Source organism: Sus scrofa, chromosome 3 (genome assembly GCF_054392235.1).
Source record: "Sus scrofa isolate SSC_HxYL_T2T_F1_AM1 chromosome 3, Sscrofa_HxYL_maternal_Yorkshire_Landrace_v2.0, whole genome shotgun sequence".
Lineage (NCBI taxonomy): Eukaryota > Metazoa > Chordata > Mammalia > Artiodactyla > Suidae > Sus > Sus scrofa.
In genome coordinates this window covers 105,380,838-105,408,743 of record NC_139385.1, presented here as the reverse complement: position 1 = coordinate 105,408,743, position 27,906 = coordinate 105,380,838, and the positions used below count along the sequence as shown (strand labels likewise).

The window sequence follows — 27,906 nt, the reverse complement described above, 5'->3', positions numbered from 1 at the left end:
AATAATAGGAAAGTTTTCACTTTGATTTCAGAGTTGATTTGTGGCTTCTTCCAAGACTGAAAAATAGCCCCTAAGCAAAAACCTTGTTTTAATACCCAAACATAACACCAGGCAACTGAGAGCATTCAAGTTGAGTTCTTTGGTTATACAAGCATATCTGAATAAATCCCAAATCTCTACCGGGCTCCTTCTTCCTATTTTTTGTGTAGAAACTGGGGCCAGCAGGACTGGTCACTCTGGCAGAGCTGGGCATCAGCAGTGCCTGGGCCATGGTCAGCCGTGTGGCAGGAAAGTTTCTTAAAGGGCTTCACTGGCCAAGAGCCTTTGTATGGTCAGGAGCTGGCAAGAAGGGCTCTCCCAGGTGCCCAGAGCCCCAGACCACAGGCCTCCTTTTCCAGTGAGCACTGAGACAGAGTCTCTGAGGAAGATGGCCAGGGCCCGGCAATCAGATGCGTAGGGTTTGGATCTACTGTTCTTCGAACATTTATGCCAATGTGACCTAATTTGCTAAGCAGGGGCTAAAAAAGCTAGATATACCTATTTAAATTCAAAACCAAAAGACAGGAGTTCCCGTGGGGGCGCAGTGAAATGAATCCGAATAGGAACCGTGAGGTTGTGGGTTCCATTCCTGGTCTTGCTCAGTGGGTTAAGGATCCTGCATTGCCGGTGAGCTGTGGTATAGGTTGCAGACTCGGCTCAGATCTGATGTTTCTGTGGCTGTGGTGTAAGCTGTCTCTGTAGCTGTGATTATACCCCTAGCCTGGGAGCCTCCATATGCTGTTGGTGTGGCCCTAAAAAAAAAAAAAGAGAGAGAGAGAGAGCAAAGCCAAAAGACACTAAGGGATGATTTCTGATGGGGCATGGTGGTGGGAACACCATTCCACATTGGATTTGTCTCTCACCTCATGCGGGAAGGCAAGGCTCTGATCTTTCCTGGATTATGGAAAAAGAGCATGGAAGTTGTCCTTGGTTTTGGTGAACTCTACCCACTATGGCCAGCAGAGGGCGGTACTGCATTTCAAAGTGGGGGTTGGAGGCCTATTAAAGAATTTAGATATAAAATTTGAGCCCCCTCCACACACCCCACCCCCTCATATTCTCAGTAACTTGTCTAAAGAAAGGTCTCCTTTTCTTCTGCTTCCTAATTCTTGGAAAGCTTAAAGAAATTCTGAAGGGACTCTGTGGCTGTTGTGAGGGAAAAAAATTTTTTCTTCATTGGGATGGCCTTGAGCAAAATTATACCATTCTAGACACTCCATTGCCCCCCTACACACACCCCTTCGATCTCCCCAGCCCTAGGCCCCTGGGCTTTCTTTGTCTCTTTCAATGTCGTGTGTACCGTATCTTCTCTCTCTTTCCCTCCGGTCCTTTGAAGCTTGCTCTTTAGTTACACAATGCAAGGCTTTGCTCTCCATTAAAAGGAATGTCAGGCCTCGGTGAGCAGGTGTGGAAACCATTTCAGGGGGGAGAGAGCCTTCTAGCATGCCTGACATCAATCATACCTTGACAGCAGGTCAAGCCAAATAGAGTTTTTTTTTTCTTTTTTTTTTTTTTTTTTTTTTTGGCTTTTTGCTTTTTCTAGGGCAGCTCCCACGACATATGGAGGTTCCCAGGCTAGGGGTCCAGTTGGAGCTGCAGCTGCGGGCCTACGCCAGAGCCACAGCAATGCGGGATCCGAGCCGCGTCTGCGACCTACACCACAGCTCATGGCAATGCTGGATCCTTAACCCACTGAGCAAGGCCAGGGATCAAACCTGCAACCTCATGTCGGATTCGTTAACCACTGCGCCACGATGGGAACTCCAAGCCAAGTAGTCTGAGTCTGAATCTCTGGCCGCTGAAGCACCAGCTGCTCTAACCTGAGGTCCTGCCTCCTAGCTCCAGACCCGCTCTCCATGGTGATGACAGTCATGGCTCCTAATCTCTTTCCTAATCATGCCTGTAACTAACCCTAATGTAAATTTGCCTTATGAGAGGCAGAGAACTTCCTTGGGGGGACATTCCCACCAGAATTACCCTAACCCCATCCTCAATTAGCCAGATCTTAGCCCAAGCTACATGCTAATGTTTGGCTGTGAGACCCCGTCCTCATCCCTTCCTCTGTCTTCTGGGCTCCTTCTGGGCACCAGGGCCTTTTCATAAAAAATCTAAAGGTGCATTTCCTCCCATCCTGACTTCCTCAAATTTTATCTCTGCATCTCTCATCTGGTAGGGTGCTGTGCTCCACTGGAAGCCCCACTGGGTGGAAAAAAATCCTCAATTCACCATTCCTGACAAGGTGTTCACTTTTTTTTTTTTTTTTTTTTTTTTTTTGTCTTTTTAGGGCCACACCCATGACATATGGAAGTTCCCAAGCTAGGGGTAGAAGTGGAGCTATAGCTGCAGGCCTATGCCATAGCACAGCAATACCAGATTTGAGCCATATCTGTGACCTACACCACAGCTCACAGCAATGCCAGATCCTTAACCCACTGAGTGAGGCCAGGGATTGAACCTGCGTCCTCATGGATACTAGTCAGGTTCATCACCGATGAGCCACAATGGAACTCCAGGTGTTCACTTTTATTTTATTTTATTTTTTTTTTTTTGTCTTTTTGCCATTTCTTGGGCTGCTCCTGCGGCATATGGAGGTTCCCAGGCTAGGGGTCGAATCAGAGCTGTAGCCACTGGCCTACACCACAGCCACAGCAACGCGAGATCCGAGCCTCATCTGCAACCTACACCACAGTTCACGGCAATGCCAGATCCTTAACCCACTGAGCAAGACCAGGGATCGAACCCGAAACCTCATGGTTCCTAGTCAGATTCGTTAACCACTGAGCCACGACGGGAACTCCCAGGTGTTCACATTTTAACAAGAGGAAAATACACAAAGGAACTGAAGTCTAAAAGTGAGACTCTTAGCTCAGGGCAGAGATGTATTTAAGTGGAGGTGATCAGGTCACCACATCGATAGCTGCCTCTTCAACCCCCACTGAAGCCAGCCTTGAATGGAACCAGACAGCACAGGGCCAAACCCACCCAGCCAGGTGTGGTTAACATCCGCCTCTGCCAAGCACTATCTCTTTCGCAGAACCGCAGGTGATGTCATCGCGGAGGCTGCATTCTCTGTTTGTTCGGAGAGAGAATCACCTCCACTCACCTTTGCAGGTAATTCTGCGCCCGGTCCATCCTCAGCAGCTCCTGGGTGTTCCACATTGGGCTCAACTCTGAAGCGGGTACAGTTCAAGAACCCATGAGCCCTCATGGAGGTTTCTACCCCCTCCTCCCAGGAGCCACCTTCCCTGTCCACGTCATTCTCGTGGGCTTTTACTGGATCATTTCAATCATCCCACTGCAACTGTGCAGTATGGAGCAACACTGCATGCTTGAAAGGGTGATGCCAGACTTTATTACACACTCCCATGCAAACTTCGGTGTGTCATATTTACATATGCACTGGCTCTTCCCAAGGAACTCAAAGCCATTTATGGTCCCTGTCTCTTTAGTTCCCACGGGAGCCCGGAGGTGGAGAAGATTCATTCTTTCTGAGGGAACAAACAGAAAGAAACCTCCAGGCTGTCTCTTGTGGAAGAGCTGTCCAGCGTCAGTCATGGCCACCAATTTGTGCTTTGTAGACATTTCAAGTTGATGTGTCTAGGGCCATTTTGTGAAGTATGTGTAGGATGATCAGCCTCACTCCAGAGCCACTGTTGTGCTATTGAGTTAATAAAGTTCCTTAGGGAGTTCCCGTGGCAGCTCAGCAGGGTTTGAATCTGACTAGTATCCATGAGGATGTGGGTTTGATCCCTGGCCCCGCTCAGTGGGTTAAGGATCCCAAGTTACTGTGGCTGTGGTGTAAGCCAGCAGTTGCAGTGCCGATTCAATCCCTAGCCTGGGAACTTCCATATACTCCAAGTGTGGCCCTAAAAAGCAAAATTAGTTAATTAAAAGACTACTGAACTTGAGGAAAGACTTATCAAAATTTTCCAAAGTTGGAGTTCCTGTTGTGGCTCAGCAGTTAATGAACCCAACTAGCATCCATAAGGATGCGGGTTCTATCCCTGGACTCACTCAGTGGGTTAAGGATCTGGCATTGCCGTGGCTATGGTGTAGGCTGACAGCTCCAGGTCCAGCTGGACCCCTAGCCTGGGACTCTCCATATGCCATGGGTGCGGCCCTAAAAAGACCAAAAAAAAAAAAAAAAATTCCCACATTTGCTACCATTTAAAGTAAAAATTAATAGGGAGTTCCCTTGTGGCTCAATGGGTTAAGGATCTGGTGTTGTCACCACTGTGGCTCTAGTTACAGTTATGGCTTGGGTTCGATCCCTGACCCAGGAACTTCTGCATGCTGAAGGCACAGCCAAATAACAACAACCAACCAATCAACCAAATAATCACAATGTCTTATGGGGTTTGTAACATAGGTATAAGTAGGATGTGTGATGTTGGTAGCTTAAAGCATAGGAGAGGAAAAATGGAAATGCATCGTTGTGAGGTACTTATATTTTACATGGAGGCGTATGATAACATTTGAAAGTATTCTGGGATGCGTCGTTTAGCCAAGGTTGCACATACAGTAGAGCTGGGATTCCAAACAAGGATTCTAGGATATGGCGCTATGGCACAATAGGATCGATCAGCGGCTTGGGTGGCATCTTGGGAGTGCTGGGGTGCAGTTTTGATCCCCAGCAAGCAGGGTAGGTTAAGGATCTGGCATTGCCAAGCTGTGGCTTAGGTCGCAACTACAGCTGGGATTTGATTCCCCACCCAGGAACTCCATAGGCCAAGGGGCGGCAAAAAAAAATAAAAAAGGATTCTAAATGGTGGAGCCTCTCATGGAAAGAGAGGATGAGGGAACAAACTCACACAGCCTGAGATTCACACATACTCCGAGACAGAGTTTCACCAATGGCTGTGAGAATTCAGTGCTTTCATCCCTGTAAGGGGTAGAATTATGTCCCCGAAAAAGACACGATCAAGTACTAATACCTGCGCCCTCTCCCCCCTGCCCCATACCTGTGAATGTGACTTTATTTGGAAACTGGGTCTTTGCTGATGTAAGCAAGTTAAGATATGGTCCAACTGGATTGGGGGGGGAGGGTCCCAAATCCGATGACAGTTTCCTTATAAATAGAAAGAAATTTGGATGCAGAGAGGGATGACACAGAGAAAATGCCACGTGGCAGTGGAAGCAGAGACTGGAGTAATTACGCCTATGGGCCAAGGAACAGCAAGGACGGCCACCATCACCTGAAGCTGGAAGAGACCCAGAAGGACCCTCCCCTGTGGCCCTCAGAGGGAGCATGGCCCTGCTACCACCCGGATTTCAGACTTCTAGCCTCCAAAACCATGAGATAATCCATTTCTATTATTTTAATCTCTAAGTTTGCAATAACATCATATGGCAGCCTTAGGAAACTAATACAATCCCTAAAACATTCTTTTCCCTGATGTCCCCAATCTTTACAAAGTTAAAAAGCTCTGAGGTTTCCAGGCTTAAAGTGAATGTTGAAAGCCAGGCCCTGTATTGACAAAATAAACCCGCCTCAGGAGCTAAGAACCATGAAAGAGGGAACTGGTTGGACTGGTTTGCTCCTAAACCCAGTGACTTTAATCCCAACCAGGTCGAATGGTAAAGTTAATGGATTCAGGGAGTGAGCCCGAGCAGCTGGGTGGTGGGTGTGTGTGTGGGTTTGTTCCTGTGCTAGGCCCTCTGGGGAAAAGCCGGAACAGTCAGAGGCCTTGCATCTTTGAAGAAGCTCTTTCTAACAGGACTGGCCGGAGTGCAAGGTGTAATGGCATAGGTGAGTGATGCGTCAAGCTGTGAGTAACAGGCTGCAGGGGGTCAAAATCGAGACAGTGATTCATTCCACCTGGAGGAGGGTCAGCCAGACCACTTCTCAGAGGAGGAGGAGGCGATTGTCACCAAATAATGCCTGACTGTGGGGTCCACAGCCACCGGGGAGAAACCTGTTTTATGAGTTGATCAGAGACAAACAGAGGAAAGGAAGTCTGCCAGGAATGCCAGTGTTCTGGGGACGGGAGGGTATGAAAACTATCCGCGCCCTGCTTGAGTGGGGACGACTGGCTAGGCTCTTGGAATCTTCCCTTCTGGTTTGCCACTTAAAGTCAGTGTTCCTCCCACCTTCTGCAGAGGATGAGGAAGGTGGCAAAGGTGGAGAAGGCACAGGGGCATGTGGATCTGCTCATGACCCCTGAACATTTTGTTCAAGAGTCGCTGGTGCAGGAGGTCCCGATGTGGCTCAGCAGTAAGGAACCAGACTAGTAGCCATGAGGATGCGGGTTGGATCCCCGGCCTTGCTTAGTGGGTTAAGGATCCAGTGTTGCCGTGAGTGAGCTGTGGTATAGGTTGCAGACGCGGCTTGGATCCCGATTTGCTGTGGCCGTGGTGTAGGCCGGCAGCTGCTGGTCCATTTCAACCCCTAGCCTGGGAACTTCCATATGCTGCAGATGCAGCCCTAAACACACACACACACACACACACACACACACACACACACACGAGCTGCTGTAAGGAGGGGTCAAGCCCTTGTCTAAGGTGCGCAGTTTCCAGGGTAAGAATATAGCCTGCATGTCCAAAAGCTCCATCTGCATTGCTCATAAGTGATGCTCCTTGGCCATACTTGGGCCTTCCCAGTGGTCATGGCCCACAGTCTGGGAAAGGTCACCCAGGGAGGAGACCATGTCAGCCCTGAAACAGATTTGACCCTTTGCGGGAAGGAATTTTGATGTCCCAGAATATGGTCTAGAAAGGAGGCGAAGGTTCCAGTGGGCATATTCTCTTAGTCCTATTAATCCCTTACCCCATGGGGATGGGACATGCCTGGAATGGGCCTAGAGCAGGACCCTCCAAAGGCTGGGTCCCCAAGCTGACTGACCCTTAGATTTATTCAAATCCAAAGTAGAACTGAGTAGGAGTGCTCTTTTTTTTTTCCCCCATCTTTTTGCTTTTTCTAGGGCCACTCCTGTGGCATACGGAGATTCCCAGGCTAGAGGTGTAATTGGAGCTGTAGCCACCGGCCTACACTACAGCCACAGCAATGCGGGATCCTTAACCCACTGAACGAGGCCAGGGATCAAATCCGCAACTTCATGGTTCCTAGTCGGATTCGTTAACCACTGCGGCATGGCGGGTACTCCTGGGCAGGAGTGCTCAAACTTAACGTGAATTAAGTTTTGTTTTGTTTTGTTTTGTTCCGATGGCTGGATGAAATAACCAATCATCCAATAGCCTATATGAAGAATATCATGGAAGCTAACTTGTCTGAGGAAGTAGGTCTCAACTGGAGGTGATCTTGCCCTCCAGGGACATTTGACAAAGTCTAGAGACATTTGGGGTGTCGCAATTGGGGGATGCTACTGGCATCTAGTGGGTAGAGGCCAGGATGTTGCAAAATATCCTACCATCCTACAATCCTATAGGACAGCCCTGCCTCCCGCAACAAGCAATGATCCAGCCCCAAATATCAGTAATGCTGAGGGTTTGATAAAGGAATTTTTAGTATCTTTGTTGCAGGAAGGGGGACCGTTTTCAGGACTCCAAAGTGGGATCTTGTCTAACATTCAGAAATGCATTGTCTGAAGAGACAAACTTGCTGATTTTATGGGGAAGGGGCCCCCGGGGCAGAGAGCAGCGGGGTAAGGGAACCCAGGAGAACTGATTTGCTATGGGGCCCCCTCCCAGTCAGTCTTCAGGGTAGCACCTTGTTCCTTATCAGGGCCTCCTGCTGTGAGATAATTCCTCCCGCCTAGATGGGCCATTTCAGTCAATGGTCCCCTAACTTGAGCAGGTGCATTTGGACTTGCCTGCTGCAAGATGCTGAGCCTGGAAAGTATAAGCTCACAAGCAGTCAGGACTCCTAAAGAAGGACACAGAGTGACTGCTTCCAGAAAAAAATGGACCCATAGAAGCAGAAAAACAACTTGATGGTGAACTTGGGACTGTACTGTCGACCTCAGCAAATGGACTTGAGGCTCCTCCATTAGCCATGCAACATTCCCTTGAGACTAACCTGTCCTGAACCATGGGTCCCCTTTCCTTGTGCAACTCTGTCGTCGCCACCACCACCACCACCATCCCCCTTGTCTTTGGTCTTTGCAGGAGCAGCTCTCGTTCAACTAAATCTCCAAGGCTGAAACTAGTTGGCTGAGTTTTCTTTACAGCCTAGCACTATGGCTCACAGTGTGACCATTTCTTTATCAGAGTGTACCCCTCAGGACACAGACAGAATTTGGACTTAGGTCTGTGCAGTCAACTAGTACAATCTCCCCAGAGCAGCCAAGAATCTGGGAGGGATGATTTGGGCAACATTTTACCAACTGTTTGTGGCTTTCCTTTCATCCAGAGGAGGAAATGCCGCTCAGAACCAGTTGAGTTCTAAACACCAACCCCGGAGTTCCCGTCGTGGCTCAGTGGTTAACAAATCCGACTAGCAACCATGAGGCTGTGAGTTCAATCCCTGGCCTTGCTCTGTGGGTTAAAGATCCGGCGTTGCTGTGAGCTGTGGTGTAGGTCTCAGACGTGGCTCAGATCTGGCATTGCTATGGCTTTGGCGTAGGCTGGTGGCTACAGCTCCGATTCGACCCCTAGCCTGGGAACCTCCATATACCACCAAAGCGGCCCAAGAAATGGCAAAAAGACAAAAATAAATAAATAAATAAACACCAACCCCGTCTGCTTCTTCCCCAGGTTCCTGACAACTTTTTAAGCTAAGAATACTTCAGCCCACTTAAGTAATTCTTCTAGACATAAACTAATCAGTAGCTGTGTCCACGCTGAGCCTGTGAGCAGGACGGACCAAGTTCACCACCACCTCTTTGTCTGCACCCTAGGGCCTGGGATCCTTGGTGGTCTAAAAGCTTTTCAGGTTCCTAAACCTTCCTCTATTTGCAATAATATTTTTCTCTGAAATTTTTCCCAGTAATTAAGCAAAAAAGTACTTTTATTTATTTAATTTTTTTTTGCTTGTTTTTAGGGCTGTACTCGTGGCATATGGAGGTTCCCAGGCTAGGGATCGAATTGGGGCTGCAGCTGCCGGCCTACACCAGAGCCACAGCAATGCGGGATCTGAGCCACGTCTGGAACCTACACCACAGCTCACAGCAACACCGGATCCTTAAACCACTGACCAAGGCCAGGGATTGAACCTGCAGCCTCATGCGTGTTAGATTCGTTAACCACTGAGCCATGATGGGAATTCCAGAAGATGCACTTTTACTGACACAGTCAATTCTTAGTTATTCTAGGAGGAATCCTCCTGTTTTAGAAATCACCAGCTTCTTTTTTCCCATTGTTCTTCATTCATTCATTCATAAATATCAGGCCCTTAAGCTTGGATGTGAAGGGCATTTTCCTGTATAATATTATCCAGGTGACCCTGAGATGTGACATTTCAATCAAGGAAGGGAGAAAAGTGTTAATGAAATATGTGCCATGCCATTTCACCAGTGTGTAAACAACATCCAAGGGAAATATTTTTTTTTTTTTTTTGCATTTTAGGGCTGTACCGATGGCATATGGAAATTCCCAGGCTAGAGGTAGAATTGGAGCTGTAGCTGGATCCCCTGAGCGAGGCCAGGGATCAAACCTGAATCGTCATGGTTGCTAGTTGGATTAGTTTCTACTGTGCCACAACAGGATTTACCACAAATAATTCTTTTTTTTTTTTTTTTTGTCATTTCTTTTTTTTTTTTTTTTTTTTTTGTCTTTTTGCCATTTCTTGGGCCGCTCCCGCGGCATATGGAGGTTCCCCAGGCTAGGGGGCGAATCAGAGCTGTAGCCACCGGCCTACGCCAGAGCCACAGCAACGCAGGATCCCAGCCACATCTGGGACCTACACCACAGCTCACAGCAACGCCAGATCCTTAACCCACTGAGCAAGGCCAGGGATCGAACCTACAACCTCATGGTTCCTAGTCGGATTTGTTAACCACTGTGCCATGATGGGAACTCCCAAATAATTCTTTATACTTCAGTTATTTGGGTGATACATGAAGGAAACTTAAATATAATAGAAAGAGAAGAGGATTCTGAGTGCCTGGTTGTTTCTCAAAGCACCTTGATCTGGTGTGCATTGCTTATGAGGATTTTGTTTCTGAGGCACCACTATGAGAACTCCCTTTCCTTTCTTTTTTTAGGGCCACACCTATGAAAGTTCCCAAGGGATTGAATAGGAGCCAAAGCCACTGCCCTACGCAGCCACAGCAACACCAGGTCTCAGAACCTGCAGCCTAATGGATACTAGTCGGTTCTTAACCCACTGAGCCACAAGGGGAACTCCCACATCTGTCTTTAAAGATGTGAGAACTGGAGTTCTCATTGTGGTGCTGCAGAAATGAATCCGACGAGCAACCATGAGGTTGCAGGTTTGATCCCTGGCCTCTCTCAGTGGGTTAAGGATCTGGTGTTGCTGTGAGCTGTGGTGTAAGTCTCAGGTGCAGCTCAGATGCCATGTTTCTGTGGCTCTGGCATAGGCTGGCAGCCGCAGCTCTGATTCAACTCCTAGCCTGGGAACCTCCATATGCTGTAGGTGCATCCCTAAAAAGCAAAAAATAAAAATTTAAAAATTAAAAAAATAAAGATCTGAGAACTGCTAGTCAGCATCAGTTTTATGGAGAAATGCAACAAAGCTTTCTTTCTGCAATAAGAATATATTAGCTATGGAGGTCCTGTTGTGGCTCAGTGGTTAATGAATCCGACTAGGAACCATGAGGTTGCAGGTTCAATCCCTGGCCTTGCTCAGTGGGTTAAGGATCCGGCGTTGCCATGAGCTCTGGTGTAGATTGCAGACGTGGCTCAGATCCCGTGTTGCTGTGGCTCTGGTGTGGGCCAGCAGCTACAGCTCCGATTAGACCCCTAGCCTGGGAACCTCCATATGCCACGGGAGCTGCTCTAGAAATGGCAAATAGACAAAAAAAAAAAAAAAAAAAAAAGAATGTATTAGCTTAATGTTGCTTTTTTAAAAAAGTTTCCACTGACCTTAAAAACACAGAAATCTAAGAAACTGGATTCTGGAGTTTGAGGATGTGGGAATCCCAGGATTTTGGACACACAGCTATACGGACAAAAAAACAAAAGGGAAATGAAAAAAATAGGGCAGCTGCCAGAAAGACATGAATCCTGGTCTCTGCAGGGAGCCTGGGGACGGCCAGGAACACAGCCCCGTTTGGGCCACGTGACCCTTCTCTCAGTCTCTCCCGGGGCCTTGGAGACAAAAGGATGGGAGGGGGCTTGAGGACAAAGAGCTGTAGAAACCAGCCCTGGGGTGAGAGTTTCTGCTCTCGTTTTTATCTCACAGAAAGGAAGTTAAAAATTAACCCAAGCTTGTAAGAGGACTCCAGTCTGTAAAGGTTGGGTGGAGACCTTTAGGGATCCCTGCTCCTCCAGTCTGTTGGCTGTGCCAAGACCAGAGAGTGGAGAAAAAAGGCGTTCACAACAAACTCCAGTCCCTGCCCTTCCGCCCAGGAGGGTCGCCCTTCCGCCCAGGAGGGTCTCCCCTCCCACCTGCTGGGATCTCTGGGCAAAACCCTCCCCCTCCCTCCTTCTAAGCATTTGTGCCTTCCACCCTCGGTGCCTGGGTTGAATGCATGCCTCACAGAAGAGAAACTGCAAGAGTGTCACTTGACAGCCAAATGGTGGCAAAGGAGATCGTTTGTTGTTGTTGGATGTTGTTCAGAAAAATGCAAACATCCTGATGATGAGGGCAGCCTAGAACCCAGGAGGAAAGAAGGACTGAGATTCAGGTCTCTGCGTGGCCGTGGAAACTGTTTTCTCTGGGTACAGTGAAATTGGTTCCTCTAGCATCATATTTATGAAGATAGTCATTATTCGGAATGTTTCTCTTCTCTCTCTCTCCACCGCCCCCAACACCTCCGTATGTGCTGACTGCTAGGTGCAGTTTAGAAATCAAACCCCTGCCAAAAAAAAAGTGGGTTAAGGATCCGGCGTTGCCATGAGCTGTGGTGTAGGTTGCAGACACGGCTCGGATTTGGCGTTACTGTGGCTGTGGCATAGGCTGGCAACTACAGCTCTGATGAGACCCCCTAGCCTGGGAAACTCCATGTGCTGTGGGAGCGGCCCCTAGAAAAGGCAAAAAAAAAAAAAAATCTCTGTTGAACAGACTCTGAATTTAAATTTTGGAGAAAAGGAGTAAAAATCTCAGTTCTACAGCTCTGGTTTGAATTTGTCAAGTCTTTTTTCTTTCTTTCTTTTTTTTTTTTTTTTTTTTTTTTTGGTTTTTAGGGCTGCACCTGAGGTATATGGAAGGTCCCAGGCTAGGAGTTGAATCGGAGCTGCCGCCTATGCCAGCCACAGCAACACAGGATTGTTAACCCACTGAGCGATGCCAGGGACAGAACCTGCATCTTTATGGATACTAGTTGGGTTCGTTACTGCTGAGCCACTACAGGAACTCCTCAAGCCTTTTTTTTTTTTTTTAATTTATTTTTATTAAAATATAGTTGTTTACAATGTGGTGCCAATTTTTGCTGTATAGCAAAATGACTCAGTCATACATACTTACCCTTTTTTCTTTCTTTTTTTTTTTTTGCTTTTTAGGGCCACACCTTCGGCATATGGAGTTTCCCAGGCTAGGGGCCAAATTGGAGCTGCAGCCACGCCAAGCCTATGCCAGAGCCACAGCAACATGGGACCCGAGCCACATCTGCCACCTGCACCACAGCTCACTACAACACCAGATTCTTAACCCACTGAGCGAGTGAACCCGCATCTTCAGGGATCCTAGTCGGGTTCGTTAACCACTGAGCCACAAAAGGAACTCCTGCATTTTTTATATTATTTTCCATCATATTCTATCCCAGGACCTCATTGCTTATCCATTTTAAATATAACAGTTTGTATCTACTAACCCCAAACTCCCAATCCATCCCACTCCCTCTCCCCTAGTCTTTTTTTTTTTTGGCCTTGCCTCTGGATATAGATGTTCCTGGCCAGGGACTGAACCTATGCCAAAGCAGTGAGTTGAACCACAATGGTGACAATGCTAGATCCCTAGCTGCTAAGCACCAGGGAACTCCTATTGAGTCTTTTTATCAGTGGTTTTCTCTTGGGCTTCCACCTGCTCTCTTCCCCTCTGATTTCTCTTCCTGCTGAAGGAGAGGAATCTTGGAGTTGCAGGCTCTCCTGATCCTCTTCCAGTCTTAGCGTGAAGATGTCCATCCATACAGGCAGCCTCTTAGAAGTGGCCCAGTAGGCAGGTGTAAGGAAGCAACATGTTATATGTTTTCTCTGGTTGCTTATTAGTCTATCATTAGCTCTAAGGGCACCATTTTCCTTTCATTTTTTTTTTGAAATTGAGATGTAATTTACAAACAATAAAATGCACAGATCTTAGAGGTAAGGTTTAGGGAGTTTTGACAAATGCATATACTAGTGTAACGCACACCTCTATCAAAATAAAGAATGTTTCCATTACCTCCCTCACCCCGCCCTGCAAATTTCCTTATGCTTCTTCTCAGTCACTCCCCTCCCAACCTCGATCCTGGCCAAGGAAACTTTCTTCTGATTTCTTTCACTTTAGGTTGATTTTGCCTGTCTTAGAATTCCACATAACGGGAATCATATAGGAGTTCCCGTCATGGCGCAGTGGTTAACAAATCCGACTAGGAACCATGAGGTTGCGGGTTCGATCCCTGGCCTTGCTCAGTGGGTTAAGGATCCGGCGTTGCCATGAGCTGTGGTGTAGGTTGCAGACACGGCTCGGATGCCGCATTGCTGGGGCTCTGGCGTAGGCCGGTGGCTACAGCTCTGATTCGACCCCTAGCCTGGGAACCTCCATTTGCCGTGGGAAGCAGCCCTAGAAAAGGCAAAAATAAATAAATAAATAAATAAATAAATAAATAAATACTAAAAATAAAGGGAATCATATCGTACGTACTCTTGTTATCTGGCTTTTATTGCTTAGCACGATGTTCTGAGAGTCATCCATGTTGCTTTAAAGGTACTTTTGATAACAACCCCCACAATTTATTGGGTTCCCCCCTTCCCCATGTGGAGGCTGATTTTAGGCACTGTGCTTGTGTTGAGAGCATGTACAGCTTTGTTCTGTGTCAACTTAGCTGAGCTGGAACTATGGAATTCCCTTCCCTGTGTATTCCAGGTAAGCATCAGCTGCAAGGAAAATTTGTGTGGTGTTTGAAAGATGTACAAGGAGCAGCAGCCACATTCTTCATGTTCTGAAGGTAGAGGCAGGGCACCGGGCACTGAGGCAGTTCTCACACTCTGCTAGTTCACGGGCATGAGGCAGTGCCCAGCCTGTGGCTCTGCCAGCTCCAGCCAGCGCTCCCTTGGCTCCTCCACCATCTGGGTCAAGTGTGTGTGGCTCCAGTGAAGGTAGCAGCATCTCTGGCAGGGCACCCATTGCATGAAAGTGGCAAACATCAGACCTGGGTTTTAGTTTGTCCTCATGAGTTCCTGCTGTTCCTTGCTCTCTTTTCTGTCCAGCTTTCTTTTCTGTCAGTACAGGGACCTTCAGAGACCGAAGGCTCAACACTAGATACATTGGCCACAGCCCTGCTGTCTTCTGCCAGTTTCCACAATGGTGCAATTGTGTATAATCCCCATGATACCTTCTTTATTCTGTATCATTCACAATGTGTCTGCTACTCTGCTCAGATCCTGATGGATTCAGAAAGAACTAGAAGTCAGGATCCATGTGAGCAGTGCATCCAACATGAAAGCCAGCCTTCTAGCGCCTTAGATTTGGAACTCAGCAGTCCTTTGCCGGGGCTACCTCTTGGGCTCTGAGAACCCCTGGAAGGGCTCCACCTCTGTGTCTCCCAGCACCAACGCCCACCCGTGTTTCCTATCTTCCCACTGCCTTCCCCTCACTACACTTGCTCCTGGACCTCATCGAGACTGCCTGCCCTCAACTGCTCCCTTTTATCCCAGTCCACAGCCTCCTTCTGGCTTCGCTTTATTGCTTCTCCAGGCTACACCTCATAGAAGGTCACCTGAATGTCTTCGTTGCCAGCAGCTGTAATGCTGTTGAAAAAAAATTTCTAAACTTGGAAACTAAGCAAGAGGACGACTCCATGTCCTGCCCACATTTAGCAGGGTTAACAGGCCTATCCATGATTATTTAGTTATCTAGAAGAAAGAAATCCAGGGAGTTCCCGTCATGGCGCAGTGGTTAACGAATCTGACTAGCAACCATGAGGTTGCGGGTTCGATCCCTGGCCTTGCTCAGTGGGTTAAGGATCCGGCATTGCTGTGAGCTGTGGTGTAGGTCGTAGACGCAGCTTGGATCCTGGTTGCTGTGTCTCTGGCATAGGCTGGCAGCTACAGCTCCAATTAGACCCCTAGCCTGGGAACCTCCATATGCCACGGGAGCAGCCCTAGAAATGGCAAAAAGACAAAAAAAAAAAAAAAAGAAAGAAAGAAATCCAAGTTTGCTAGTTACTACTGATTACATCCCAGGCACTGTGAAATTACATGTTAATTTACTAATTTTTGCCCAGTAGAGATGCACAAGATTTCTGTCCAGTGGAAAAGATACACTATGGTCTTGTGCCTTGTTGGCCATCAGTCAGTTCTGCATCTAACTCAGCAAACATATTCCAATATTCTTTTTTTTTTTTTTGCTTATAAATACCCAGTTTCTCATTGCTTTTGGAACAAGCTTTACTATCTCACTGGTTCCCTCATTAATTGATTAATCTTTGATGCATGTTTATTTCATATTTATATCAGGATCACATCTTTAAATTTTAAAAATTATAGTTTGACAATACCTTCCCTCTGTGTCCATTTGGAGCATCAGCTGTATAAACCACCCACATACAATGGTATGTGTCTGGCCATTTGCACCACACTGTTCTGGGATGTGGTTTTCCTCCAGCGGTGTCCAGCAAGGCCAGATGTGGATCAGGCAGTTATGGTTGCTCTGCAGTAGCAAGAACTATCTCTATTTCCCATATCTTCTCCTTCTTCCTTGACTCCTTCCCCTCAACCACCAAATATGCTCAAATTTTGCCCATGTTTAAAAAAAATATATTCTTGAAGTTCTTGTTGTAGCTCAGCTAGTTAAGAACACAATTTGTATCCAGGAGGACGCGGGTTTGATCCCTGGCCCTGCTCAGTGGGTTAAAGATCCAGTGCTGCTGTGAGCTACAGTGTAGGTCGCAGACGTGGCTGGGATCTGGCGTAGCTGTGGCTGTGGTGTAGGCCGGCCACTACAGCTTCGATTTTACTCCTAGCCTACTTCCATATGGCATGGGTGTGGCCCTAACACAAACAAACAAAAAAAATCATTCTTGACCTAAGTGCCTCCAAGCAAACACCATGGTTGCTGCTTCGGTTATTACACTTTTTTTTTTTTTTTGCTTTTTAGGGCCACACCCCCAGCATATGGAGGCTCCCAGGCTAGGGGTCGAATCGAAGCTGTAGGAGGTTCTGACCTGTCTGGCAGGATCAGTAAACGTTTCTTAGCGAGAAGAATGATCATACTGATATTTGAAGGATGAGCAGGTATTAATTAGACAAAATTGAGGAGGCAGGACATTTTGGACAGGGGGCAGAGCATCAGCAATGCCCCTGAAGGAGTGGGGTGGGGGGCAGAGTGTGCTGGAGGAGGGGAAAAAAAGACTAGAGTGATAAGGGCTCCACGGGGCTGGACAGGGAGGCAGGGCCCCACCACCAGGACCCTGGCTGTGTTAGGAATTAGGATTTCATTCTTAGAGCAATGGGAGACCCTTGGAATGGGGATGGAGGAGATGTATGTTTTGGAAGATTCTTTGGTGGTTGTATAAAGAATGAGCCTGAGAGGAGTTCCCATTGTGGCTCAGTGGAAACGAATCTGCCTAGGAACCATGAGGTTGCAGGTTCAATCCCTGGCCTCCTTCAGTGGGTTAAGGATCTGGCTTTGCTGTGAGCTGTGGTGTAGGTTGCAGACATGGCTCAGATTCTGAGCTGCTGTGGCTGTGGTGTAGGCCAGTAGCTGCAGCTCTGATTCAACCCCTAGCCTGGGAACCTCCATATGCTGCAGGTACAGCCCTAAAAAGAAAAAAAAAAAAATGAGTCTGAGGGGTACAGGAGTGGAGGAGTGGATTAGGAACGAGTGGCTAGTTGAGACCCAGATTCAGTTGATCCCTTGACTGACTACATCTTTATCTCACACCATGCTCTCCCCCACACACACCTTCATCCTCCTCCAGTCCTCCTTGGAGGTCTCAATTCCCCTTTTCTCCCTCTATCCCAGCCTTTATTTTAGTGTATAATTATTGTCTCCTTCCTTAGCCTGAGCATTTCTCAATGGCAAATGACTGTGTCTCCTTCAGCCCCTCCCTTCCTCACTTTCCCTCCCCGCCCCCTGCCACTACCCAGTGTTTTTAGCCTGATCATAGATGCATAGTGGGTTCTCAGAAAAATGTCTGTGGACCTGAAGTGTATCTTCCTCCAGTTTTCACCCCAAGGTCAGGGAAAAGCTGTGCTCATTGCCTCCACCTCTTCCTCTCCTGTTCGTTCCCACCTGCTCTGCCCCCCACGCACACCAGGGAAACTTCTTGCTAAGGTCATCACAGCCTCCTGGTGGCCAAACATGATGGACAATATTAGTTCTTGTTTTAGCTGCCCATTAATTTCTTCCTTTTTTCTTTTCCTTTTTTTTTTTTTTTTTTTTTGTCTTTTTAGGGCTGCACCCACAGCATATGGAGGTTCCCAGGCTAGGGGTTGAATTGGAGCTGCAGCCGCCAACCTACGCCAGAGCCACAGCAATGCCAGATCCGACCTACACCACAGCTCATGGCAACACCGGATCCTTAACCCACTGAGCAAGGCCAGGGATCGAACCCGCAAGCTCATGGTTCCCAGTGGATTCATTTCCACTGTGCTACAATGGGAACTCCAGCTGCCTGTTAATTTCTTTCAACTGTTCCTCCCTTTTGAAAACCCCTCCATCCTAGTCTACTCCACAAGGCCTCTTTCTTCTGGTACTTTAACTCTCTGATTGTTTCTTCTCAATAGTCTTTAACCACTCTGGTTCTTCCATCTGTCCTTCAAATTGGTGTTCCCAGAGGGCTAGTCTCAGCTTTCTTTTCCTCTCTTTCTGGGTGATTAATTTACACACACTTACAATTTCATTTAGGACTTTAGATCTTGATGACTCTAATATCTCCTCATCTATCCATCCGAAAACATTCTTCTTCGCTCCAGGCATGTGTTTGCAACGGCGCACTAAATGGCTCTACCTCAGTGTACAACAAGCTCCCAACTCAACGCTGAACTCATTCTCCCTTTAGAATTCACTGCCAAAGCTGCTTCCTTCCCTTTAGTCCTGGTCTCTGTAAATGGCACAGTTATCTACCCTGTCCTCACGTGCAGAAACCGAGACTCCTCTGATATTGCTCCTTTTTCTTACTTCCTACATCCTGTTGACTCTGCCTCTGCGCCCTCTTCTCCAGGACCTCCTCCCGGTCAGCATCAGTTCAGGTCCTTGTTTGCTCTCTCCTTTTCTAAGGTCTCCCTGCCCCTCCAATCAGTCCTCTGTATGCTACCAAGGGAATTTTTCCACACATGTGACCTCAGCACTCCCTGGATTAGTCACCGCTTAGATAAAATCAAATGCCCTTAACCTCATCCACTTGGCCTCTACTTCATCCGGCTCTCATTATCATGTATGCACTCTTCACTCAGCGGCATTCAACTACCTTTAGCTTCCAAACTGTCACACCATGCCGTGCCCCCATCTTTAGACTTTGTATAAGCTGATCCCCCTGTTCTTTTCTTTTTTTTTAACTCTTTACCTTTTTTTTTTTTTCTTCAGGGCCACGGGTGCGGCATATGGGGTTCCCAGGCATAGGGGTCAAATCAGAGCTGTGCCTGTGACCGACACCACAGCTCATGGCAACACCGGATCCTTCACCCACTGAGCAAGGCCAGGGATGGAACCTGAATCCTCATGGATGCTAGTCGGGTTCGTTAACCCCTGAGGCACAATGGGAACTCCTGCCCCCCTGTTTTGAATGCCCTTTCCCCATGTGTTGACCTGACAAAATTCCTGTTCGTCTTCAGGACAATTTGAGCATCTTCTTATCTGAAAAGGCTTCACTGTGCTCTCATGGTAACTTGACATTTCTAAACCATACCACGTACCTTCTACTGCCGTCATCTTGACCTGCCTGAGTCCTGACTATGAATTCCTTGAGCTGCCTGACCCTGTCAGGCATGGAAAATATTTGATATAATGTTAAAAATTCAATATACAAAACTATATACCATGTGATCAAAAATTTTTAAACAAAATGTTCTGCAACATTCTAAATATGAATAAGCAAATATTCTAGAAAAATAAATACATATATCTGGAATTATGGGTAATTATGGTTTTCTTCTTTTTGTATGATTTTCTTCTCTATGCTTTTAGATATCTTCCAAGCATATATGTATTTTTTAACTATAAATCATAGCATTCCCACTGTGGTGCAGCAGGATCGGTAGAGCACTGGGACAGAGGTTTGATGCCCAGCCCTGGGTTAAGGATCTGGCATTGCCACTGCTGGGGCATAGGTCACAACTACTGATCAGATCTGATCCCTAGCAGGGGAATTCCATATGCCACAGAGCAGCCAAAAAAGAAAAAAAATTATAAATCAGTTTTGGGATTGTTTTTGTTTGCTTGTTTGTGTTTGTTTTTGTCTTCTGCCTGCTGTGTGCCCCCTGGGGGTGGGTACACAGAATTTCCTGGGCCAGATAGTCAACACGTACCACAGCAGCAACAATGCCAGATCCTTAACCACTCGGCCACCAGGGAACTCCTTGGTTGTTTTGTTTCGGGTAACATCTGATTATCAATTGATTTAAAAGATTGATTTAAGCATCTGCAATGATGACTTCAACCTCGACTTCCGGTTCAGTACTGATGGAACTGATCTGCTTAACAATCTCAGACAGACTGTGCAGGACAATGAGCCGCTTGTGGATTTTCATCTGAAAATGATCCCAAGTCTTAGAACCTTCATCACAAGTAGTTTTCTCTGTAGTTACTCTCAGAGTCTTAGTAGGCATCCAGAGGAGTCCTTTCACTTTGAGATTGTTTTCCTTTGTGCCTCCGATCAAGTTAGCACTTACCTTCTCCAAAGACTTCACGTTGCAATTGGTTAGAGTGAGTCTAACTCAGTGAACTGACACCTCTGGCTCCACGGGAGTCTTTCTGTTGTCTTTAATAGCCATGGCTGTGGCACAGCTTGTTCCTTGGTGAGAGTGAGCTTATGGCCAGGGCTCCACTGTAGCAGTGACCAGCGACCGTGTCTTCCTCAAAAAGCCAGTTTTGTTTTTTTCAACCCAATGGGATTGAGAGGAAGCTCAAGTCTACGTAGAGATGAGATCCATCAAGAAAAGCTGACTGCCCAGCAGGTGTCTGCTGCCAATCTTCACCTCTAAGTTTCACATCTACTGGAGATGCGTCAGTTACCAGCATCACTAGGCAACTGCTTCCATGGAGTTCCTGTTGTGACCCAGCAGAAACGAATCTGACTAGTATCCATGAGGACGAGGGTTCAATCCCTGGCCTGGATCAGTGGGTGAAGGATCCATTGTTGCTGTGAGCTGTGGTGTAGGTTGCAGACTCGGGCTCGGATCTGGCGCTGCTGTGGCTGTGGTGTAGGCTGGCAGCTACAGTTCCGATTTGACCCCTAGCCTGGGAACCTCCATATGCTGCGAAAGCGGCCCTAGAAAGACAAAGAAAGAAAAAAAAAAAAAAAAAAAAAAGGAAACTGCTTCTAGCAGCCGGGCATCACTCTTGGGCAGTAGTACGCTGTGTTCCTGCCTGCTCTGCTATGCTCTCCCACTCTCTCTACTCTTGGGAAACGACCTGACTGCCCTGCCTGTGTTTATAAAATGAAGGCAGTCATGGTAATACCTGACACCGATTTCAAAATAGGAAAGTCCCCTGTACAGATGAGTGCTCAATTACAAGCTTCGTTAGGAGTTGGTCAGAAGTTATTAAGTGCCAGAGTTTATCTGATACACAAATAAGTGTTTCTGTTAGCCTTCATGACTTAGACATAAACTTTAGGGTTGACAACAGCATTCAGTGAGTTAATGCATATATTCAAGTTATGATTTCACAAATTTTTGAAATGTTGTCGTTTAAGGTCTAAATTGTTACAATTTCTTAGAATTGGACTTGCAGGAGTTCCCGTCGTGGCGCAGAGTTTAACGAATCCGACTAGAAACCATGAGGTTGCGGGTTCGATCCCTGGCCTTGCTCAGTGGGTTAACGATCCGGCGTTACCGTGAGCTGTGGTGTAGGCTGCAGACGCGGCTCGGATCCCGCGTTGCTGTGGCTCTGGCGTAGGCCGGCGGCTACAGCTCCAATTCCACCCCTAGCCTGGGAACTTTCATGTGCCGCAGGAGCGGCCCTAGAAAAGGCAAAAAGACAAAAGACAAAAAAAAAAAAAAAAAAAAAAAGAACTGGACTTGCAGGAGAAATGAAAATATAATAATATGGTGCTTAATTATTAGCCAAAATGCTCTCTCAGGTGAAATGCATACTCACTGGTCTGCCATGAATGTGTTCAAATCAGAATCACTTTCTTTGCTGGTAAGGAGAAGGTCAGTATCCGTACCGAACTTTGGAGCCCTGAAAGAAAAGCAATTAACCTCCCTGGAAAGCTTCTTCTTAGGATTTGTTTAGAAACTTCCCAGAATTTTGGCACCACAATGTATCTTTCTTCTGGAAAGCTCAATGGTGTACTTGTATCATTGTCCGGTATTAATAAGTAGCTCTTTATTTTTTAACTTCACCTGTGTCTGATTTCTCCCAACCAGGCTGGAGGTTCTTGAGAACAGGCCCTGTCTTTTACTTCCTGGATGCCATTAAAGCTTAGTACAGAGTTGTATAATTTAAGCACTTAGTATTAAGCATAAGTATTAAGTAAACAAGTTACAAATTAATCCCATTTCAAAGCCCTGTGCTTTACTGAAAAGCCACACTAATGTGTGCTCAAAGACAAAGATTTAATAAAATGATTGTATTGCCATGCAAAGACAAAAAAAAAAAAAAACCAAAAACATGCTAACTTAAACACTTCCCTCAAAGACATGCTTCTGTGCCTAAGATTCCTAACATCATTTGCATCTTTTGGATAAAAATGGTCTCAAGAAGGCCTGTATTAAAGTGTAAATATCTAGGAGTTCCCATGTGGCTCAGTGGATTAAGAACCCAACATAGTGTCTGGGAGGATGCAGGTTAGATCCCTGGCCTCGCTCAGTGGGTTAAGGATCCGCTGTTGCCACAAGCTGTGGCATAGATCTCAGCTACAGCTCCGATTCAAACACTAGCCCAAGAACTTCCATATATCGCCGGTGTAGCCATAAAAAGAAAAAAAAAGTAAATATCTAACCTGGGAGATGTCACTCACTGGCACATTGTCTTTAATAGTTTCCTAGCAGGGAGGCTGGGCCTAGGATTGTGTCCCAGGAAAGAGCCAGAGAACCTAGCGTCCCACTGGGTTGGGGTGCAGACTGGGTGGACCACCCCATTGTCAGGCGTGACAGATGAGGGGTGGAGCCTAGAGCAGGAGTCCACTGGGCTGGGCCTCTGTAGGGTAGGGCCAGGAGTGCCTAACCAGGCCAGAGGGCATCTCCTGAATTCATCTGTAGCACAGAGCCTTTGCAAACTAACCCAGCACTGCTGGGTATGAACCAAGTATTAGAATGATTTCCCATGACCAAGAGGGACAAGGGACTGGCCCAAGGTTACACTCAGTGAGTGTTGTCTGACTGGGGACCAGGAGCTAGGTCAATGCTCTTTGCAGGCTGCTCGACTTTCAGGAATGAGTGCTGATTCGGAGTTCCCTTCGTGGTGCAGTGCAAACGAATCTGACTAGGAACCATGAGGTTGCAGGTTCAGTGCCTCGCTCAGTGGGTTAAGGATCTGGTATTGCCGTGAGCTGTGGTGTAGATCGCAGATGCAGCTCGGATTTGGCGTTGCTGTGGCTGTGGATACGCTGGCGGCTGTAGTTCTGATTAGACCCCTAGCCTGGGAACCTCCACATGCCACGGGTGTGGCTCTAAGAGAAAAAAAAATAAGTAAGTGCTGATTTCATTGCAGTTGCAATGAGAACCAACGCAGGAAAGCAGTAGAGAATCAATCTGGGAGGGTTTTATTTATTTACTTATCTATTTATTTTGAAGCAAAGAAAGGTTTATTATAGGGGCAAACAAGAACGGTGGCTCATGCTTAGAAACACAAACTACCAGAGGGCTTCGCAAACTTAAGCCCTCAAGAGTGTGGTGTGGCCCTTGACCCACAACCAATATAATGTCTTTTTTTTTTTTTTTTCGTCTTTTTGCCATTTCTTGGGCCACTCCCGCAGCATATGGAGGTTCCCAGGCTAGGGGTATAATTGGAGCTGTAGCTGCCAGCCTACACCAGAGCCACAGCAACTCGGGATCCAAGCCGTGTCTGCAACCTACACCACAGCTCATGGCAATGCTGGATCCTTAACCCACTGAGGAAGGGCAGGGACCGAACCCACCACCTCATGGTTCCTAGTCGGATTCGTTAACCACTGCGCCAGGACGGAAACTCCGATATAATTTCTGAATTCTGAGAATTCTGTCCATAAACATACCTCTGCTCATGTGCAACATACCTATGCCTAAGTGTATATATATAATTCCAAGTTTGTTTGTTTTTTTGCTGTTTAGGGTCGTACCTAAGACATATGGAGGTTTCTGGGCTAGGGGTCAGATTGGAGCTGCAGCTGCTGGCCTACGCCACAGCCACAGCAATGTAAGATCCAGCCGAATCTGCAACCTACACCACAGCTCATGGCAATGCCAGATCCTTGACTTACTGAGTGAGACCAGGGAGCAAACCCTAATCCTTATGGATACTAGTCAGATTCGTTTCCACTGTGCCACTACGGGAACTCCCAAGGTTTTTTTCTTTTTCTTTTTTCTTTGGCCTCACCTGCAGCATGTGGAAGTTCCCAGGCTAGGGATCAAACCCAAGTCAGAACAGTGACCTGAGCCCCTGCAGTGATAACAGTGGATCCTTAACCCACTGTGCCACAAGGGAACTCCCAAGATTTTCTTCTATCAGCTGTCTGCTAGGGTGGTGGGCAGGAGTCAGAAGTCATCAGCATCCCAAAGTGAGTGGGAAGGTCATGGCTGCCAGACAGGGTCCCCGTCCCCTCTACCAACCCCCAGCAGGAAGCAGACAGGGAGGGTTCCTATGGTTAAAAGGGCTTGGCTGCTTTATCACCTTCATTCTTATGAGCGTTTTTTACAACAAGTAAGCAAAGTACAAAATATTTTATAGCCTCTGGGTTAGAAAGTACGACATCTCATTTCTAAGAATGAAGGCCCTCTGTAAAGATAAGCCCTAGAGCTCATTTGTGCCACAAATGTTTATTTCGCTAAGTTTTGGCTTCTAAGACATAAGCTTTGGGGTTGATGGCACTGAAGCTATGCAGTATGGGGAAAGAGTATGGGTTTTGGGGTCACACAGACCTTGGGTTAAGCCTTAGCTCCACCTTTCACCAGAGAGATTTTGGGCGTGACTTTGCTTAACCAGTTCTCTCATTTGTAAAATGGAGATAAGCGATACCTCTCTGTGAAGATTAAATGAGATAATGAAGAAAGCACCTTATGAGTATGGACTGAATGTTCATTTTCTTTGCTCTTCCTTTCTTTTTTTTTTTATTTCCCCCCTTTATTTATTTTATTTTTTGTCTTTTTGCTATTTCTTGGGCCGCTCCCTCGGCATATGAAGGTTCCCAGGCTAGGGGTCTAATCAGAGCTGTAGCCACCAGCCTACACCAGAGAAACAGCAACTCGGGATCTGAGCAGCGTCTGCAACCTACATTACAGCTCACGGCAACGCCGGATCGTTAACCCACTGAGCAAGGGCAGGGACCGAACCCGCAACCTCATGGTTCCTAGTCGGATTCGTTAACCACTGCGCCATGACGGGAACTCCTGCTCTTCCTTTCTAAATGGTCAGCTGAATTAACAAACCACTAAGGAAGATTTCTGACCATTGGCCAAATAAGGCTCTGTAAACCCTTGAGGGTAAGAAGAATCTAAAAAATAAGCTTAGGGGAGTTCCCGTTGTGGCCCAGTGGTTAATGAATCCAACTAGGAACCATGAGGTTGCAGGTTTGATCCCTGGCCTTGCTCAGTGGGTTTATGATCCGGCATTGCCGGGAGCTGTGGTGAAGGTCGCAGACACGGCTTGGACCCCACATTGCTGTGGCTGTGGCTGTGGTCGGTGGCTACAGCTCTGATTGGACCCCTAGCCTGGGAACTTCCATATGCCGCGGGAGCGGCCCAAGAAATGGCAAAAACAAAAACAAACCAAAAAAACCCAGCATCATTTTATCTCTTCTCCTCGACGATTGGTTCTGAAAAACCATTAGATAATTTTGGATCCCCTTAAGGCTTACTCATAGGCCAACTCTCACATCTTTGCCCCCAAGCATGCATCAGCTGTGCTTTTTTTTTTTTTTTTTGTCTTTTCTAGGGCCACTTCCCGCAGCATATGGAGGTTCCCAGGCTAGGGGTCGAATAGGAGCTGTAGCCGCCGGCCTACACCACAGCCACAGCAACGCAGGAACTGAGCCGTGTCTGCAACCTACACCACAGTTCACAGCAACGCCGGATCCTTAACGCACTGGCGAGGTCAGGAATCGAACCCGCAACCTCATGGTTCCTAGTTGGATTCGTTAACCGCTGTGCCACGATGGGAATTCCTTACCTGTGCTTTTACATGGACTATTTCTCAGGGGTGAACCAGTTTGGGGACACACAGACGGAGCTGTGGCTGTGTTCTTATCTATATTTGGGTAATTCCACCAGTTAGCAAGCTCCACTCAACAGACCTGCTGCTTTCTCCTACAAAGCCTTTTGTCCCTAAGGATGGAAGCAAAGTGTGATATCCTGCATGTTAAGATGGCTTCCTAACCCTTCATCATTCTGAGATAGTCTTTGAGTTATTTGCAGCCTTTACACCCACATGCTATTTTTTTTCTGGGCTGTCTTTTTGACCAAAGGGGAGGTAGAAATTGGCCCTTAACAGTGCTCCAACTGTGTAAGGAGACTCAACTTACCACGCATCAGCTCCTAGCTGTATTCTAGCAAGTTCTGCCAGCTGCTGACCATGGGCGGGGGAGTTCTAACTGTAGGTTTGCTCTCTACAGGACTTTGCTTGTTTGTTTTTGTCTTTTCTAGGGCTGCACCCTTGGCATATGGAGGTTTCCCAGGCTAGGGGTCCAATAGGGGCTACAGCTGCTGGCCTACACCACAGTCACAGCAACACAGGATCCGAGCTGTGTCTGCAACCTACACCACAGCTCATGGCAATGCCAGATCCTTAACCCACTGAGGGAGGGTAGGGATCAAACCCGCAACCTCATGATTCCTAGTCAGATTCATTTCTGCTTCGCCACAACAGGAACTCCCCTACAAGACTTTATATCACCATCACCACCATCCCGCCCACCCCTATTGTAACCCACTGCTAGTTCACCTGATTAATCCTGTGTGGAAATGGAAATGTGGTCATTACTTTATCACAAAACTTTCCTACAAACTCCTGGAACTTCCCCTTCTTTTCTGACAAACCAGGAACCAAGGAAGACGGGACACATCCTCCCTCACCTCTTCTCTATCCGCATCTTTATTTCCTTCTTTCACTTCCTTCTACCAATTCAAGGCAATCATTCTCTTACTCAGGCAGCCCTCAGTGACTACTGATCCTTAGCAGAAGGACAGGGGACAGCCTGGACTCCCCGGAACATTATCAAACTGGGTACATTCTGAGTCAGTATTGTGTACAGTGATGTGCGTTGTATGTGGTTCAGCTGGACTCTGACACTTGATAATTCATTCATCCTGCGTAGGAGTACCAGTGAAATGAAGTTTGTGACACTTAGTTCATTCTTATCATACATCTTGATTTTCTAGGGACATCTTAGGAGTTCTTATGGGAACATACAGATAATTTTAGAAAGGAAAGCAATCTAAGTGTGTGGTTTTTTCCTTTGTGGTTTCCTTATCATGCCTTGCATGGTAGAGAGACACTCACTGCCTGTGGTGGCCTGTTCCCTTCCTCTACCACCCGTCCTTTCTCTCCCAGTGAACCGTGGCTCACATATTTCATCTCTTGCCAAATAAGAGTCCTCTCCTTGCTGGAGACTACAAGTGGGGGCGCAGTGGGCCTAGAACCCAGGGGAGCAGACTTAGGGGTCCTACCTTAGGGGTCTCCTACTTAGGTCTCAGGTCCTAAGACCCCTGTTCAAAAAAAACCTGCCAATGCATTCGTTCTCAACTAGCAACACGAGAACTCAAGGCTGCAGTCCTGTTGGACCCTGTCCAATTACCAGGAGAAAGAACTTCCTCACAATGGTTCATGTATACTCTGTTGCTTCAGAGATGTCACTAAACTGTCTGAAAAAAAAAAAAAAAAGCTCTCAGGTTTCATAAGGGCTATTGCCAACACCATAAATGACCTGTCATAAAGACCCCACCCCTCTCCGAACCTGATAAGGCAAAGGTTAAGGTCCATCTCTGTTAGCTACACTCTTATTTCCTTCTGTCTAGGCCAGAATACAATTTCTGGAACAAACCAGTTCCTCTCTTAAGTGTCTCTAAGAACAGTATATTCTTTTTACCACTGTTGAATGGTTAAGTCGGAGTTTCCATCATGACGCAGCAGAAACAAATCTGACTAGGAACCATAAGGTTTCAGGTTGGATCCCTGGCCTCGCTCAGTGGTTAAGGATCTGGCGTTGCTGCGAGCTGTGGTGTAGGCCGGCAGCTGTAGCTCCAATTTGACCCCTAGCCTGAGAACCTCCATATGCTGCTAGTGCAGCCCTCAAAAGCAACAACAACAACAACAGAAAAAGAATGGTAAAGTCATATGCAAAGTAAATGCAC

The 27,906-nt window shown here is 47.0% G+C and overlaps 1 protein-coding gene and 1 pseudogene across 1 annotated transcript in view; one reads left to right on the top strand and one right to left on the bottom strand.

The window, feature by feature from the left end:
• The first annotated feature begins 5,715 nt into the window (after positions 1–5,715).
• EPCAM (epithelial cell adhesion molecule) overlaps positions 5,716–27,906 on the top strand; it is a 45,648-nt gene continuing 23,457 nt past the window's right edge. Inside the window, exon 1 of the mRNA XM_085015920.1 lies at positions 5,716–5,788. The gene's annotated coding sequence lies outside the window, so the exon portion shown is untranslated. The remainder of the gene's footprint in view (positions 5,789–27,906) is intronic.
• Positions 19,831–20,190, bottom strand: LOC146404825 (small ribosomal subunit protein uS10 pseudogene; annotated as a pseudogene).